This window comes from Palaemon carinicauda, unplaced genomic scaffold (assembly GCF_036898095.1).
Source record: "Palaemon carinicauda isolate YSFRI2023 unplaced genomic scaffold, ASM3689809v2 scaffold548, whole genome shotgun sequence".
NCBI lineage: Eukaryota > Metazoa > Arthropoda > Malacostraca > Decapoda > Palaemonidae > Palaemon > Palaemon carinicauda.
This window is the reverse complement of record NW_027171814.1, coordinates 62,501-80,000: the sequence shown is the minus strand read 5'-3', so window position 1 is coordinate 80,000 and position 17,500 is coordinate 62,501. Positions and strand designations below refer to the sequence as shown.

Genomic DNA, 17,500 nt, shown 5'->3' with positions numbered 1-17,500 from the left:
AGGGGAGAGGTGTCCCTGTGAGCTAGGGAAGTAACATTCCTGTGAGCTAGGGAAGGAGCATTCCTGTGAGCAAGGGAAGTAACGTTCCTATGAGCTAGGGAAGAGGTGTCCCTGTGAGCTAGGGAAGAGGCGTCCCTGTGAGCTAGGGGAGTAACATTCCTGTCAGATAAGGAAGAGTCGTTTGAGCCTACCTTGGATGCAGAGGGGCTTGGGCGCTGGTCTTATGTATGTATGGTTAATCGATAGAACATTGTCCTGTCTCTTGCTTTTGCCACTCATATGTGACCTTTAAACTAACTCTTGAGTATTTATCCTTTCTATAATCTTACTAAGAATTCACCTGGCATGTGTTATTTATTTCCACTAGAAAAAGAAATACAGTTTTACAATGGACATTAACTTAATGAGCTATTTACTTAAAGCTAATTAAAAGACAATTTGATGCATAGTAACTGGCAGAGTAATATAGTTTTTCACTGGGATTTTGATGTGTTTGGTCTCTGCATTAAAAACATAACCTTCTTCAAAATGCTAAAGGCAACACATGAAAGTAAGGGACAGGAGAAGGAAAAACAAGTACATCCTGTCAGATACTAGCCATAGGTACACACCACTTAAACAATAATCAAAGGGATGGTATATCTTATAGATTGCTTATTACATTAGCACTGGTCAATAACTATAGGCCTTTTGTATCATAAGAAGAGGGTTTGTATATGGAGTATGGAGTGGTTGATGTTTGCATATCATAAATCTTAGATGTGAATGCTAGAGGAAGTGAAGACCGTTCAGACGAATTATTTGCTTAGCATATTGCGTCCAGCAAAAGTGTTTGAAAGAATAAGTATTATAGAATTATGATAAGCACATTGTAGGAAATATCTTTAAGGGCAAAAGGTGTCCTGTGGTTCAGTCATGTAGTGAGAATACTAGACGGAGAACAAGGTGTATTGGAATGAGATGAGCTTAACTTCAATTAAATGCAATGATACAGTATATGCTATATATAAGTGAATGGTTTGGAGTGTATTGTTAGGGTGAACTTACCTTGAAGATGTATGAATTAGATCATCTTCTACAAGCTTAGTCTTGCTTTCTCTGGAACTCAAATCTATCAGGGGATATGTTGTAGAACAAGTGATACCAGAATAATACAACCTTCCAGTATCAGAGAAACTCCTCAGATGTTAGGTTGTTGGACCCGCACCCTTTCGAGTAACCCTAGCAGCTGGGTAGGCTGATGACCACTAGGCCAAGCTATTCCAAAATGCCTATCAAATTTTACTTGATGTAAACTGTCAATTGATAAGAATAACTTTCTTTTTATCTTCATCAGAGGCAATTCTGGCTGAGGAAGCTGTGCTCAGTGTCCAAGGCATTTTTCAGTCAGGAGATATCAGATCAGGTAAACCACATGTGGAGAGATTCTGCGATAATATTCCAAAGACAAATAATGCAAGCGACTGATAGCTTTAGTTGTCGGTTTTTGCATGTATATTATAAAACTTAATGCTATGTACGATACATTTTTGTAATTTGAGATAATACTGTTATCATGGCATCATAGTTATCAACTCCATATAGGAGATAAAGTCTGTAGTCGATGGCCTTTTATATTTATGTTTTGATAAATAGATAACTAAGCCATTATATACAATAATAACCCTGCGATCTTCATACTAAATAACTAGCGGTTACTGAAGTAACCAATAGGCTTTACCCTCTCGCTTTGCTTCTATGACACCTAGCTTCTTTACCCTTTCTATTCCCTCAGTCAAGCAACTAGTTCTTTTCTATCTTATTCGTACTGATCTTACCAATCGGTAATATCTTCCTAACCAAACTTCATTTATCAATACATAGATGGCGCTGGTAGTGTATCACCTGGAGAACGATGTTGCCTTTAGCTGCTATGGACTCTTCATAATGGGTTGTCACTGTGTCTTGCCTGTAAGAATCATTTCATGTTTGATTTGTTTGTGTACAAGACTGGTATTGCAATTTCAAACTGAATGATGTAAAATATAGACAATCAAATTAATTATAGAAACCCTTTCATACATATCCCATATACCTTTAGAGTTTTGAATATCTTGATGAGAATTTGTGGTTACATTACAGCTCTTGGAATGTTCATCTACCCTGTGAAGTATTCTGATACTCTATTATCTCAAATCCTCTTCTTTTTTTTTTCCGAAGAAGATCTGTTATAATAAGAAAGAATCACAGTCTAATTCATAGGTAATGTCTAACATATCGGCTAGTACTATTGGCCCACTGCGTAAGCATTCCACCATTAGTCCTATGTACAGCCCAACTGAACAGCTGGTCACATCAGCTCTGCAGGATCTCCTCAAACAGATTCTCACTTTTAAACGTCTTTATTTAAATAACTCTTTGTAATTCCACAGGTCTTCAGTTTTGTTGCAACTTACTTTGTCATCATACTGCAGTTCAAGGGGTGAGAAGACGCTTAGAGTGGGCCTATTGCAAGACCAAACTCAAAGAGTGAGGAGACGCCTAAATCAGGCCTATTGCAAGACCATAACTTATCAATAATCAAGGTTATATTTTAGATTGGCATCACCTACATTACACCTGTGATACTGAGAAGTATCATGATCTTATAGATTAAATGAATGTCTCACAATATTTAAAGATTCATTCAGTATGAAGCAGTAGGCTTATAGCAGAATTCACACTAGTTCACCAGAGCTTAGCGGCTCCAGAGTACAAAAGAAGCTATGCTATCTTGTCTTAATAAAATATAATAATCCTCAAGTAATTATTAACTTTGGAATGACTTTACTATATAATAAAGATCACAATTAACGGTAGTTTGATTCAAAACCTTAAAATTACGATAATTTTGAAAATTTTCACTCTTACTCTAGAGTAGTGTACCAACCGTGTGTCACACGATCGTACATAGTAACGGCATTTTTCTTTTTTGTATATAGTCTCCTTTGTATCTTCGCTCTCCCCTCACACTGATAATGACCTGAATCAACTTGTCCGTTAAATGTTAACAGAAACCGTTGTTGGTAGCAGGAAACAGCCTGTTATATGTTATGGCCTTTTTGCCCGCAATTGATGTACAGTATATATAAACTGATGTTCTGTAATAAAAGTTACTCAGTTGCTTCCATCCCCCTTTTGTGTCATAACCTACTCTTGGCTCGTCACATTGGTGACACCGGAGTGACTCGCTCCTCCTGCCTCCCCCCCTCACCGTTACTATAACGCCCTCAAAACATACCTTCTGCAGCAGTACTCGCCGTCGCCAGCCGCCTGTATAGCAAAGCTTTCTCAGCTCTCTCAACAACCGCTGCAGGACCAAAGGGCTTCGCTCACCCGCAGGGAAATGACCGGTATCGCTCGCCTGCAACCTGCCGCAGACGGCTCTCCTCGTGAGGTGAACCTACTTCATGCCCTTTGGGTACGCCGTTTCCCCGAACCTGTACGCGCTGCCATACCCGATGTTGATAGTTAACCCTTAAAGGACTTGATTACCAAAGCCGACGGCCTTATGGACACCCACTTCACGACCTTCAAGACCTCCATCAATGCCTCCACTCCTGACGAAGAGGACACCTATTCAACGTCAACCGAAGCCGACATGAATGCCGTAGGACATACACGCCTACCCTGTGACAAGCCGTAACGGCCACAAAGCCACCCATCACCCACCACTCGCTCGCGCCCCAACCAATGAGAAGAGAAATGTCGTTACTATGTACGATCGTGTGGCACACGGTTGGTACATGGCTCTCCCCCCCCTAAAATGACATACTGTACATTTCTTTGTGGCAGCCCCTAGTCTGGAGTGGTAGTAGCAAAATTGCGGCCGATGGGCGACAGTAAGTGGCTGTAGAAGTCGTTGGTTGGGGCGCGAGCAAGTGGTGGGTGATGGGTGGCTTTGTGGCTGCTCCGGCTCGTCACGGGATAGGTGTGTATGTCCAACGGCATTCACGTCGGCTTAGGTTGACATTGAATAGGTGTCTTCTTCGTCAGGAGTGGAGGCGTTGATGGAGATCTTGAAGGTCGCGAAGTAGGTGTCCATAAGGGCGTTGGCTTTGGTCATCAAGTCCTTTAAGGGTAAAATATCAACATCGGGTATATCAGCGTGTACAGGTTCGGGGAAATGGCGTACCCAAAGGGCACGAAGTAGGTTCAGAACAATAGCGTCTAAAGATTTCTAACCACAACAAATTTCTTGACGAAACATTATTAAAATCTTTAAATAAGAAGAAGAACAACAATAACTATAAAAACAACAACAACAACGAGCTCACCTTGTCCGAAGATTTCCCGCCAATTTCTAAAGTGGCGATTATTATTATTATTATTTCCACAAGAGAAAACGACTAGTTATAAAGAAAGTAAATTCTGATTAACCAGGAGAGAGAGAGAGAGAGAGAGAGAGAGAGAGAGAGAGAGAGAGAGAGAGAGAGAGAGAGAGAGATTCCTGCCCATCACATCATTTCAAAAACATAAGAAGAAGAAAAATAAGATGGAACAGTGTGCTCGAGTGTACCTTCAAGCAGGAGAACCCTAACCTAAGACAGTGGAAGACCATGGTACAAAGGCTATGGCACTACCAAAGACTAGAGAACAATGATTTACCTTAGTAATTATGGCAATAATGATGATAATTGGCATAATTTATATTATTTGAAATGTTGAATATGTATAGAAATACACATTATATATATATATATATATATATATATATATATATATATATATATATATATATATATATATATATGTGTGTGTGTATATATATATATATATATATATATATATATATATATATATATATATATATATATATATATATATATATATATATATATGTGTGTGTGTGTGTGTGTGTGTGTTTGTATATAAAATATATATATATATATATATACACATATATATGTGTGTGTTTGTATATAAAATATATATATATATATATATATATATATATATATATATATATATATATATATATATATACATATATATTATAAATTTTGCACATTTAGGCGTGTTTTTCATGTTCAAATAAGCCATATATTTTTGATACATTAATGTCTGGATTCTCTTACCGACTTCGGGATCAGAGCCCCAGGAGAAATCACACAAAGACAACAGCTTCTGACCGGCCGGGTGTCGAACCCTGGTCCAGGAAACTTGTATGTACAGTGACTTACCACTTGGCCACGAAGAAAGATAAAAGAGTATGATTGAACATTTTGAAAAGCATCGTAATTTTAAGGTTTTGAATCAAACTAATGTTAATTGTGCTCTTTATTATATAGTAAAGTTATTCTGAAGTTAATAATTACTTGAGGACAATTATACTTTATCAAAATAAGATAGATAAGATAGCATAGCCTATATGATCCCATAGACAGCCAAACTCTTTTCTTGTGCCGCTAAGCTCTGGTGAACTTGCGCGGAGTCTGCTATAGGCCTACTGCTTCATACTGAATGTATCATTTAATATTGTGAGACATTCATTTAATCTATAAGATCATGATACTTCTCAGTATCACAGGTGTGATGTAGGTGATGCCAATTTAAAACGTTGTAAGGACAGTGAGACAAGCGTCACCAAGATCAACTGATACTTTATTTGAATGCGCACGGAAATACATAACAAGGTGCGGACGGAAACGTAGGATTACATTGGCGCCAAGTCAGATTGAAGTGCCCGCCAAAATATATGTGTTTTCTTACACTTACAAATATATGAATTATGGGTTAACAAAAACATGTTATGAAACGATACATATATCAAAATGTAGCTCTGGTAGAGCGGAATATATATACATAGGACACCACAGTGTGGCGAAGAGAGAATTTAAATAAATAAGTAGTTTGTCGATTTTCTGGACGACGAAGGGATCGGTGTCCTTACAACGTAATCTTAACTATTGGTAAGTTAAGGTCTTGCAATAGGTCTAATCGAAGCGTCTTAATCTTTGAGTTATGGTTCTGCAATAGGCCCAGGCGTCTTCTCACCCCTGAACTGCAGTATGATGACGAAGTAAGTTGCAACAAAACTGAAGACCTGTGGAATCACAAAGAGTTATTTAAATAAAGATGTCTAAAAGGGAGAATCTATCTAATGAGATCATGTAGACCTGATGTGACCAGCTGTTTGGTTGGGCTGTACATAGGACTGATGGTGGAATGCTTACGCAGTGGGCCAATAGTACTAGCCGATATGATAGACATTACTTATGAATTAGACTGTGATTCTTTCTTATTATAACAGATATTCTTGGGGAAAAAAAGAAGAGGGTTTGAGATAATAGAGTATCAATAATTCACAGGGTAGGTGAACATTCTAGGACCTGTAATGTAACCACAAGTTCTGACTGAGATATTCAAAACTGCAAAGATATATGGGATATGTATAAAAGGGTCTTTCTAATTCAATCTATAATGAATTTCAATGTTTGTATTTCAGTCAGTTTGAAATTGCAATACCAGTTTTGTACACAAACAAATCAGACAATAAGATTCTTACAGGTAAAACACAGTGACGACCCATCGTGAAGAGTCCATAGCAGTTAAAGGCAACATCGTTCTCCAGGTGATACACTAACAGCGCCATCTATGTATTGGTAAATTAAGCTGGGTTAGAAAGATATTACTGATTGGTAAGAGCAAGAAAAGAATTAGTTGCTTGACTGAAGAATAGGATGGGTAAGGAAGCAAGGTGTCGTAGATGAAAAGCGAGAGGATAAAGCCTATTGGTTACTTCAGTAACCACTAGTTATTTAGTATGAATATCACGGGGTTACTATTATGTATAATGGCTTACTGTAGTTATTTGTTTAGCAAAACATCATAAATATAAAATGCCTTCAACTACAGCCTTTATCTCCACTACGGAGTTGATAGCTATGATGTCATTAGTATAGTCGTTAGTATAGTATTAGTATAGCATAGTCTCAAATTAAAAAATTGTATCATACATAGCAGACAACTAAAGCTATCAGTCGCTTGCATTATTTGTCTTTGGAATATTATCGCAGATTCTCTCCACATGTGGTTTACCTGATCTGATATCTCCTGACTGAAAAATGCCTTGGACACTGAGCACAGCTTCCTCAGCCAGAATTGCCTCTGATGAAGATAAAAAGAAAGTTATTCTTATTAATTGACAGTTTACATCAAGTAAAATTTGATAGGCATTTTGGAATAGCTTGGCCTAGTGGTCATCAGCCTACCCAGCTGCTAGGGTTACTCGAAAGGGTGCGGGTCCAACAACCTAACATCTGAGGAGTTTCTCTGATACTGGAAGGTTGTACTTTTCTGGTATCACTTGTTCTACAACATATCCCCTGATAGATTTGAGTTCCAGAGAAAACAGGACTAAGCTAATAGAAGATGAGCTAATTCATACATCTTCAAGGTAGGCTCACCCTAACTATATCTACCCCACCATTCACTTACATAGCATATACTGTACCGCTGGACTTATTTAATGTTTAGGCCCTTCCATTCCAATGCTACTTGTTCTCCGTCTAGTTTTCTCACTACATGACTGAACCACAGGACACCTTTTGCCCTTAAAGATATTTCCACGTGGCTCATCATAATTCTATAATTCTCATTCTTTCAAACACTTTTGCTGGACGCAATATGCTAAGCAAATAATTCGTCTGAACAGTCTTCACTTCCTCTAGCATTCACATCTAAGATTTATGATATGCAAACATCAACCACTCCATACTCCATATACAAACCCTCTTCTTATGATACAAAAGGCCTATAGTTATTGACGTGCTAATGTAATAAGCAATCTATAAGGTATACCATCCCTTTGATTATTGTTTAAGTGGTGTGTGCCTATGGCTGGTATCTGTACTTTTTTATCCTTTTCATGTTCCTTACTTTCATATGTTGCTTTTAGCATTCTCTGGAATGTTATGCTTTTAATACAGAGACCAAACCCATGAAAATCCTAAACTATATTACTTGGTCAATTACTGTACATCAAATTGTCTCCTAATTGGTGTTAAGTAAATAGCACGCCTCTTCCCCAGCTCTCAGGGAGGCCTCTTCCTAAACTCACAAGAATTCCCCTTCCCTAGCTCACAGGAATGCCTCTTCCCTAGCTCACGGGATGCCTCTTGCCTAGCTCACAGGGCCGCCCCTTCCCTTGCTCATGGGGACGCCTCTTCCCTAGCTCACGGGATGCCTCTTGCTTAGCTCACAGGGCCACCCCTTCCCTTGCTCATGGGGACGCCTCTTCCCTAGCTCACGGGATGCCTCTTGCCTAGCTCACAGGGCCACCCCTTCCCTTGCTCATGGGGACGCCTCTTCCCTAGCTCACGGGATGCCTCTTGCTTAGCTCACAGGGCCGCCCCTTCCCTTGCTCATGGGGACGCCTCTTCCCTAGCTCACGGGATGCCTCTTGCCTAGCTCACAGGGCCACCCCTTCCCTTGCTCATGGGGACGCCTCTTCCCTAGCTCACGGGATGCCTCTTGCCTAGCTCAGAGGGCCACCCCTTCCCTTGCTCATGGGGACGCCTCTTCCCTAGCTCACAGGGCCACCCCTTCCCTTGCTCATGGGGACACCTCTTCCCTAGCTCACAGGAATGCCCCTTCCCAAGCTCACAGGGCCGGTGAGGTTATGAACACTAGTGAAAAATTTTTCAAACTGCGAGTGGGGCTTGAACTTCAGACCCACGAATGGGAAGTCATGGATATTTTCCGCCAAGTATTTTCTTAGGATGCAATTATATATTCTGACTCGACTAGTATGAATTAGGTTAGATCTATGAGAAAGGACAAATAGATAATCAGCTAGGTTAGGAGGCTTCAACATTGTCCACCTTTTAAATAGCTTAGATTAGAGCCAGATTATCAAAGATCTCAAAGTTATGAGATTATCATAGATATTTTATAGCTTGCTAGAGAATCATCAAATGTGAAAGTTCTTTATTTGTTTAGCCAAAGAAATCTCAGAGTTCTGAAATCTTTTCAGTCACCTTAAATTTCAGGACATCCGGTGAACATAAGATGAACAGAACTGCCACTAGGTAATCAGCAAATATTATGTAGCCTTCAGTCATGTTACTCTCAACACCAATATACAGAAAACCAACCAACGACACTAATTGTAAAGGCATAGTTATCAATATCAGACCCCCTTCATACAACACCAGAGATTCAGTAACCTCATCAACGTGTACGATCAAATCTACTAAAGAGTTCATATCTTCTTTCAAAGATTTTTCAGTGACCGGACCTCCAGTAACTTGATCTCTAGTGACCGGACCTCCAGTAACTTGATCTCTAGTGACTGGACCTCCAGTAACTTGATCTCCAGTAACCTGCTCTATAGATAAGATTGTATGAGGTCCTTCATATCTTGTGGCTTGTAGAAGTTTCTGTGATATCTTCGAAGTCTCCTGCAGCTTGTTGATTTTTTCCATGAGTTTCCGCATTGCATCCTCCAATCTGATTGACATTGTTATGGATATTGAACTGATCAGGCCTCCTGTCACAAAAAAACTGATGGGTGTGAAAAATATCAAAGCTGGCAATTGGAAAATAATTGATAATCTAGATCGCATATCCCACATCATGTTAATCACGTCAATAGTGAACTTAGTGAACCACAGACTAAATGCCAAATGAAATCCTAATACGAAGTACAGTAAGAGGAAAGATGGGTTATATATCTTCTGATTATACAACATTTCGTCTTTCAAAAGAGTAATAACTCTCGATAAACGTCTACTGTAGATATTCATGTAGACGTAAGATAAGGCGGCAGTAAGTCCAAGTATAGTGTTGATGGTAGTAAGTACAAATGTACTGCTTGCGTTATCGCTGTGAATTGTCCTTTGGTAATAAAGCCTTATGCAGCCCATGAAACCTATTAGCATGCATAGAGTGAACGACCAAATCACCCATCCAACAGATATTCTAGGTGAAGTACGTCGTGCCATGGAGAAAGGGCCAACTACAATGTCTTTTTCCAATTTCAAAGAGTAGGGATACCCTCCCCATATTTTAATCAACAGCAATATGAAAGAAATTGGATTTTTAATTAGGCACCTCATTGTTTCTTATCACTTTTTGCTAGTGTAGACACTTTCAAACTTATATAATTTTTGCTTGTTGTAGATCACTGCTAACTTGAAGCTTTTTGCTTGTGAAGACACTCCTGAACTAATCTCTTTTTGCTTGTAAAGACTGAAAACCACTACCAAATTTTATTTTTATCTATTTACTTATTGAATTTTTTTTCTGTCTGAGTCATCAGAGTATGAGATCTTGCTAGAATATTGTTTTTGTAGACAGCATAACTAATTGTTGTTCTTTAATATCTGATGATTTTCTCTTCAGTCAAATAATCGATATTGCAAGAGTACAGTCATTCTTGCTAGAGCTAGTAATGTTCCAGTAGATTATCTATCTGATTCTTTTTAGCTAATTATAGAGGTATAAGATGCCCAAAGAGGCCCTCTTCCATCTCCACTGTTCAACTCTTCACAGAATATAGTTGACCAAAGAGAGTTCTTCGCAGCGTTACTCCTGTTCGATTACTGGGCGTCTCCAGCTACTCAGTCTTGTGTGTACTGGGCAAACTAGATGAACGCTACTTGATCAAAGAATCCAATTACATGGATGTTTGCTGAGGGAGGATTATCTATTATGAATGCATATTGGAATGGTCAAATTGATAAGACGTTTTCTTCATGATCTTGTTCTTTCTATTATTTATGCCTAAGCCAATAGATTCCTGAGTTATTGAAAAATTCTGTTGTGTATTATTCTATGTTAAGTTCTTTGCCTTTTATTGACTCATATGTTCAGTGAAATATAAATGAAAATATTAAATTCTTGGATCAGAGTTGATCATCATACATGTAAATAAAACACATTAGCATGATTCAGATTTTCCAGTTCTTACAATATTTACTTTATTTACTTTGAGGACTGTTTTTTTCTGGACCTGTCACACGCAGATTAGCACTGTGTCCTGTAGGACCTACAAGAATTTTTGTTGTTGTATACATTCTCAAGTATTTAGAGTATCATTCAGCATAATCTGCGTTGATCGTAAGCCCTGTTAATCAACTATGAAAAGCTGAAAGTGACATTTAAGGTAGGTCTTTTAGCAGAAAGCATATGGTGACCTTTAAAGTAGGCCTTTTAATCAACTGTAAAAAGCATAAGGTGGCCTTTAAAGTAGACTTTTTAATCGGCTGTGCAAAGCATAAAGTGACCTTTAAAGTAAGCCTTTTGGCCAACTGTGAAAAGCATAAGGGGACCTTTAAAGTAGACTTTTTAACCAACTGTGAAAAGGATGAAGGGACCAAAGTAGGCCTTTTAACCATCTGTGAAAAGCATTCGGTGAATTTTAAGTGGGCCTTTTAACCAACCGTGAAAAGCATGAAATAACATTTAAAGTAGGCCTTTTAACCAATTGTTAAAAGCATAAGGTGACCTCTAAAGTAACCCTTTTAACCAACCGTGAAAAGTATAAAGTGACCTTTAATGTAGGCCTTTTAACCAACCGTGAATGTCATAAAGTGACCTTTAATGTAGGCCTTTTAACCAACTGTGGAAAGCATAAAGGAACCTTTAAAGTATGTTTTTTAACCAACTGTGGAAAGCATAAAGGAACATTTAAAGTAAGCTTTTTAACCAACTGTGGAAAGCATAAAGGAACCTTTCAAGTAAGCCTTTTAACCAACTGTGGAAAGCATAAGGTGACCTTTAAAGTAAGCCTTTTAACCAACCGTGGAAAGCATAAAGGAACCTTTAAAGTAAGCCTTTTGACAACAGTATAAATTCATCAAAGACTTTATGAACTAAACATACAACGTAAATAATGCAGTCTTATTCTGTCAACGAACAAACAACGTTGATAAATGACTAGTGGTATATTATGTTTATAATTGTTGATCATATTGAACTAGCTTCGATATCATACGCTGCGTAATGAGAGGCTAAATCATATTGACAAATTTTATTGACCAATGCCTGGTTAAAGTGATAAAGTGAATAAAATGTTTAACCTTAAGAAAAATACAATTTAGTTTAACAATCTTGAATTTTGTGCAGCTAAACAAAACAGGAAAAAAAAGTAAATAAAATGTTTAACCTTAAGATAAATACAATTTAGTTTAACAATCTTGAAATTTTGTGCAGCTAAACAAAACAGGAAAAAAAAGTAAATAAAATGTTTAACCTTAAGATAAATACAATTTATTTAACAATCTTAAAATTTTGTGCAGCTAAACAAAACAGGAAAAAATCAAATCAACTTTTCTCTTACATTAAGTTTGGTAATTCATAAAAATTACAGAATTTCCAATAGGGAAATGAAACAGGCAATATTTGTCATTCCCCATTATCTACTGACACTACTTTCTTAGCTGGAAACAGGTCTAGAATACCTAATAACAGCCTCCTGATTAGTAGCACTTTGAAATTATGCTAGATTTAACAGACGGCATCATCATCAAATTTTCCAGACTCATTGTAACACATAATGCAACATGTTTAGTTGTAACAGCAGGAGCAGTAACAATCTAGACATGTGATAGTAAGGGAATTTCTTGCATCTTCAGAACTGCCTTATTCACTGGTCTAGTATATCAAAGTATTCAGAATCTACTGAGAGATGGTGCAACATGTTTAGTTGTAAGAGCAGGAACAGCAACAATCTGGACATATTTGATAGTAAGGGAATTTCTTGTATCTTCAGAACTACCTCGTTCACTGGTCTAGTATATCAAAGTATTCAGGATCTACTGAAAGATGGTGAAACATGTTTAGTTGTAAGAGCAGGAACAGCAACAATCTGGACATATTTGGTAGTAAGGGAATTTCTTGTATCTTCAGAACTGCCTTATTCACTGGTCTAGTATATCAAAGTATTCAGAATCTACTGAGAGATGGTGCAACATGTTTAGTTGTAAGAGCAGGAGCAGTAACAATCTAGACATGTGATAGTAAGGGAATTTCTTGCATCTTCAGAACTGCCTTATTCACTGGTCTAGTATATCAAAGTATTCAGAATCTACTGAGAGATGGTGCAACATGTTTAGTTGTAAGAGCAAGAGCAGTAACAATCTAGACATGTGATAGTAAGGGAATTTCTTGCATCTTCAGAACTGCCTTATTCACTGGTCTAGTATATCAAAGTATTCAGAATCTACTGAGAGATGGTGCAACATGTTTAGTTGTAAGAGCAGGAACAGCAACAATCTGGACATATTGATAGTAAGGGAATTTCTTGTATCTTCAGAACTGCCTTATTCACTGGTCTAGTATATCAAAGTATTTAGAATCTACTGAGAGATGGTGCAACATGTTTAGTTGTAAGAGCAGGAACAGCAACAATCTGGACATATTTGATAGTAAGGGAATTTCTTGTATCTTCAGAACTACCTCGTTCACTGGTCTAGTATATCAAAGTATTCAGGATCTACTGAAAGATGGTGAAACATGTTTAGTTGTAAGAGCAGGAACAGCAACAATCTGGACATATTTGGTAGTAAGGGAATTTCTTGTATCTTCAGAACTGCCTTATTCACTGGTCTAGTATATCAAAGTATTCAGAATCTACTGAGAGATGGTGCAACATGTTTAGTTGTAAGAGCAGGAGCAGTAACAATCTAGACATGTGATAGTAAGGGAATTTCTTGCATCTTCAGAACTGCCTTATTCACTGGTCTAGTATATCAAAGTATTCAGAATCTACTGAGAGATGGTGCAACATGTTTAGTTGTAAGAGCAGGAACCGCAACAATCTGGACATATTTGATAGTAAGGGAATTTCTTGCATCTTCAGAACTGCCTTATTCACTGGTCTAGTATATCAAAGTATTCGGAATCTACTGAGAGATGGTGCAACATGTTTAGTTGTAAGAGCAGGAACCGCAACAATCTGGACATATTTGGTAGTAAGGGAATTTCTTGTATCTTCAGAACTGCCTCGTTCACTGGTCTAGTCCATCCATATACCAAGGCACTTCCCCTAATTTTGGAGGGTAGCCGACACCAACAATGAAACAAAACAAAAAGGGGACCTCTACTCTCTATGTTCCTTCAGCCTAATCAGGGACTCAACCGAGGTAGCAGCAGTGGGGAGTCAGCATTATGAAGCTTCATCTGTGGTGGAAATGTGGGAGGTTAGGCTGTGGCACCCTAGCAGTACTAGCTGAACTCGGTTGAGTCCCTGGTCTAGTATATCAAAGTATTCAGGATCTAGTGAAAGATGGTTCGGAGGTTCATTCGAGAGCTGTACAGATTGAATCGCACCTAGGGGAAGAGGTTTTGCAGAAGTAGATTTTTTCATAGAAGACTCCAAAAGCGTATTTCATATACCAAGGGCCAGATGATATGACTCCAGTTCTATTTTTTTAGCATTTTCATAGGAGCCGAAGGTATATTCCATTTACCAATTCTACTTTCTCCAAAAGTTCCGTTGGCTTATATACCTGGAATGTGTAAATTGTAAGATTTAGTTGCATGAAGAAATCCAGATTTTTAATAGCTAAATATATATTGGATTTCTCTTTCGTGTAACGGCTCATTTTGTCAAACCTACATATACACCGAATAGTCTGATATATTCATTCCACATTTTCCTCTGTTCTCATACATCTGACAACACTGAGATTACCAAACAATTCCTCTTTGCTTAAGGGGTTAACAACTGCACTGTAATTGTGTAGTGGCCACTTTCCTCTTGGTAAGAGTAGAGGAGACTCTATAGCTATGGCAAGCAGCTCTTTTAGGAGAAGGACACTCCAAAATGAAATTATCATAAAACAAATCTGAAAAAGTACTTTCTGTACAAAACAACTCATAGCAAATGGCATTTAAAGTACTTCAGAGAACAGTGTTTGACATATGCTTATGTTTACTGGTGTTTGATTATCCTTTATGTTAATTTCTTTGTGTTTATCCTAACCAACACTAGTGAGTCCTACCAAGCTAAAGTCTCGGGATTCCTACTAGCTGTAATTAACTAACAAATAACAACTAGCCAATTACTATACTACTCCCTCTTGAATGTACTGTAAAAATTTGGGTCATCAGAAGCAGGTCTACCAAAAAGTATTTTAATTTGACATCACACTCATACAAATTTGTCTTTACGCTTCGTCTTTCTTTTATCCATGGCGTAACAGTTATAGAACATTCTAATTCATGGAAAAATGTATGTATATGATACATTTCTCTCTCTGTAATTGAATTTATTTTATTCATGCTTTACAACCCTTCAGCTATGGTTGACTGTCCTTTTGTGGTGTGTGGAGGCTGCAGCACTGGTGTAGCCAATCACAAAGCCTTGGAGGAGAAGCCCCATTTAGATACAGCAGCGTGAGTCAGGTTAGGTTAGGTTAGGCTAAGTTGGGTACCGCCATTTCTTGATCCTGCTGCCACAGCAAAGAAATATCTTTAAATTTCTTCCTCTGAATCCTTATCTAAATTAAGGATTTGCAGTAAGTGCAAGTTGTGGTTTAGCAATGCGATTTTAGCTTTCTAAAACGGTTGTAAACGTTATAGAGGGTGTCTAAGCAACGAAGTGGCAGTAATTTTAGCCTTCTGGAAAGGTTGTAAATGTCGTAGAGGCTGTGCACTAAGTAAAAGTGATGGTGATCAGGCTACAAGAGAGTGAAACTATAAGTTACAGTGAGTAACGAGACAAGCCCGCAAACGTACCTATGGTGCTGATTTCCTCGTCAGAAAGTAGGTGCCTAAAGAACGACGATCCGTCAGAAGGATTGTAGAGAGAATCGGCATCGTAAAAGCAGCTTCCCACAGGAGCAGGAACCTGTTGACAAAGAAGTATCGTTGTAGTTGGTAGTCTAGAGTTATTATTATCATTATTACTAGTTAAGCAACAACCCTATAGTCCATTTCTTTTAGCGATGCATATTTGCACCGACTCGCGGCGGTGCCCTTTTAGCTCGGAAAAGTTTCCTGATCGCTGATTGGTTAGAATTATCTTGTCCAACCAATCAGCGATCTGGAAACTTTTCCGAGCTAAAAGGGCACCGCTGCGAGTCGGTGCAAATATGCATCGCTAAAAGAAATGGACTATAGTTTGAAAAGCAGGATGCTACAAGCCCAAGGGCTCCATCAGGGAAAAATATCTCATTGAGGAAAGGAAATAAGGAAATAAATAAACAACAAAAGAAGTAATGAACAATTGAAATATAATATTTTAGAAGAGTTATTATTATAATTATTACAAGTTAAGCTACAACCCTAGTTGGAAAAGCAGGATGCTATAAGCCCAAGGGCTTCATCAGGGAAAAATATCCCATTGAGGAAAGGAAATAAGGAAATAAATAAATTACAATAGAAGTAATGAACAATTGAAATATAATATTTTAGAAGAGTTATTATTATAATTATTACAAGTTAAGCTACAACCCTAGTTGGAAAAGCAGGATGCTATAAGCCCAAGGGCTCCATCAGGGAAAAATATCTCATTGATGAATGGAAATAAGGAAATAAATAAATTACAATAGAAGTAATGAACAATTGAAATATTACATTTTAGAAACAGGAACAACATTAGAATAAATCTTTTATTTATAAAGTATAAAAACAAAAAAACAGGAAGAGAAATAAGGTAGAGTTGTGTGCCCTACTGTACATAACATTACAATTGGTTGTACAGAATTATTACCTCAGATTTAGGTTTGCAATTTATGAATCATTTTATAGTGATGGATAATGAAGATTAAAAATGGCAGTTGGTAAGGGCTGACCATTGATTAAATCAAATGTAAAAAACATAATTTCGTATTTTTAATGAGTGATTATGATGATGGATGGTGAGAAGAGATGAGGTGAAGGATTTGTAAATAGTGAAAGTAATTATGATAATGATAATGATAATGACAGGTACTGATAAGACGAAGCGGGAAGCAAATAATAGTGGCAATGAATGATGATCAGTCAACTTTTTTGTTGTTACATAAGACGAAATTTTCTGTTAATTTCCTGGAATCCGAATTATGGAAAAATATTTTTTTAATCTATTTGTCAATTTCTTGGAATCAAATTTATGGAAAAAAAAAAAAACTTCTTGATCACTTTGTCAGTTTCATGGAATCAAAATCATAGAAAAAAAAAATTAAACTCTTTGCCAATAGCCTGGAATCAAAATTATGAAAAAAAATAATCTCTCAATTTCCTGGAATCAAAATTATAAAAAAAAAAACTCAATCCCTTTGTCAATATCCTGGAATTAAAATTATGAAAAACTTAATCTATGTCAATTTCATGGAATCAAAAATATAAAAAAGTAATCTGTCAATTTTATGTAATCAAAATTATAGAAAAAACTTAACCTTTGCCAATATCCAGGAATCAAAATTATATAAAAAAAAAATCTGTCAATTTCATGGGATCAAAATTATGAAAAAAATAATCTATGTCAATTACATGGAATCAAAATTATAAAAGAAAATAATGTCAAATTCCTAGAACCAAAATTATGGAA

General features: G+C 37.3%; 2 long non-coding RNA genes across 2 annotated transcripts in view; one reads left to right on the top strand and one right to left on the bottom strand.

Annotated features, from left to right (window-relative positions):
* Positions 1 to 1,323: 1,323 nt before the first annotated feature.
* LOC137637139 (uncharacterized) lies at positions 1,324 to 2,804 on the top strand. The gene is made up of 3 exons (XR_011043413.1): positions 1,324 to 1,405; positions 1,864 to 1,950; positions 2,412 to 2,804. It is a non-coding gene; the product is annotated as an uncharacterized lncRNA (long non-coding RNA).
* A 10,295-nt stretch (positions 2,805 to 13,099) lies between these two features.
* The window catches only part of LOC137637140 (uncharacterized), a 6,259-nt gene continuing 1,858 nt past the window's right edge, over positions 13,100 to 17,500 (bottom strand). Inside the window, exons 3-4 of the long non-coding RNA XR_011043414.1 lie at positions 15,706 to 15,817; positions 13,100 to 14,474 (exon numbers count right to left, since the gene is read on the bottom strand). This is a non-coding gene — a long non-coding RNA (uncharacterized lncRNA). The remainder of the gene's footprint in view (positions 14,475 to 15,705; positions 15,818 to 17,500) is intronic.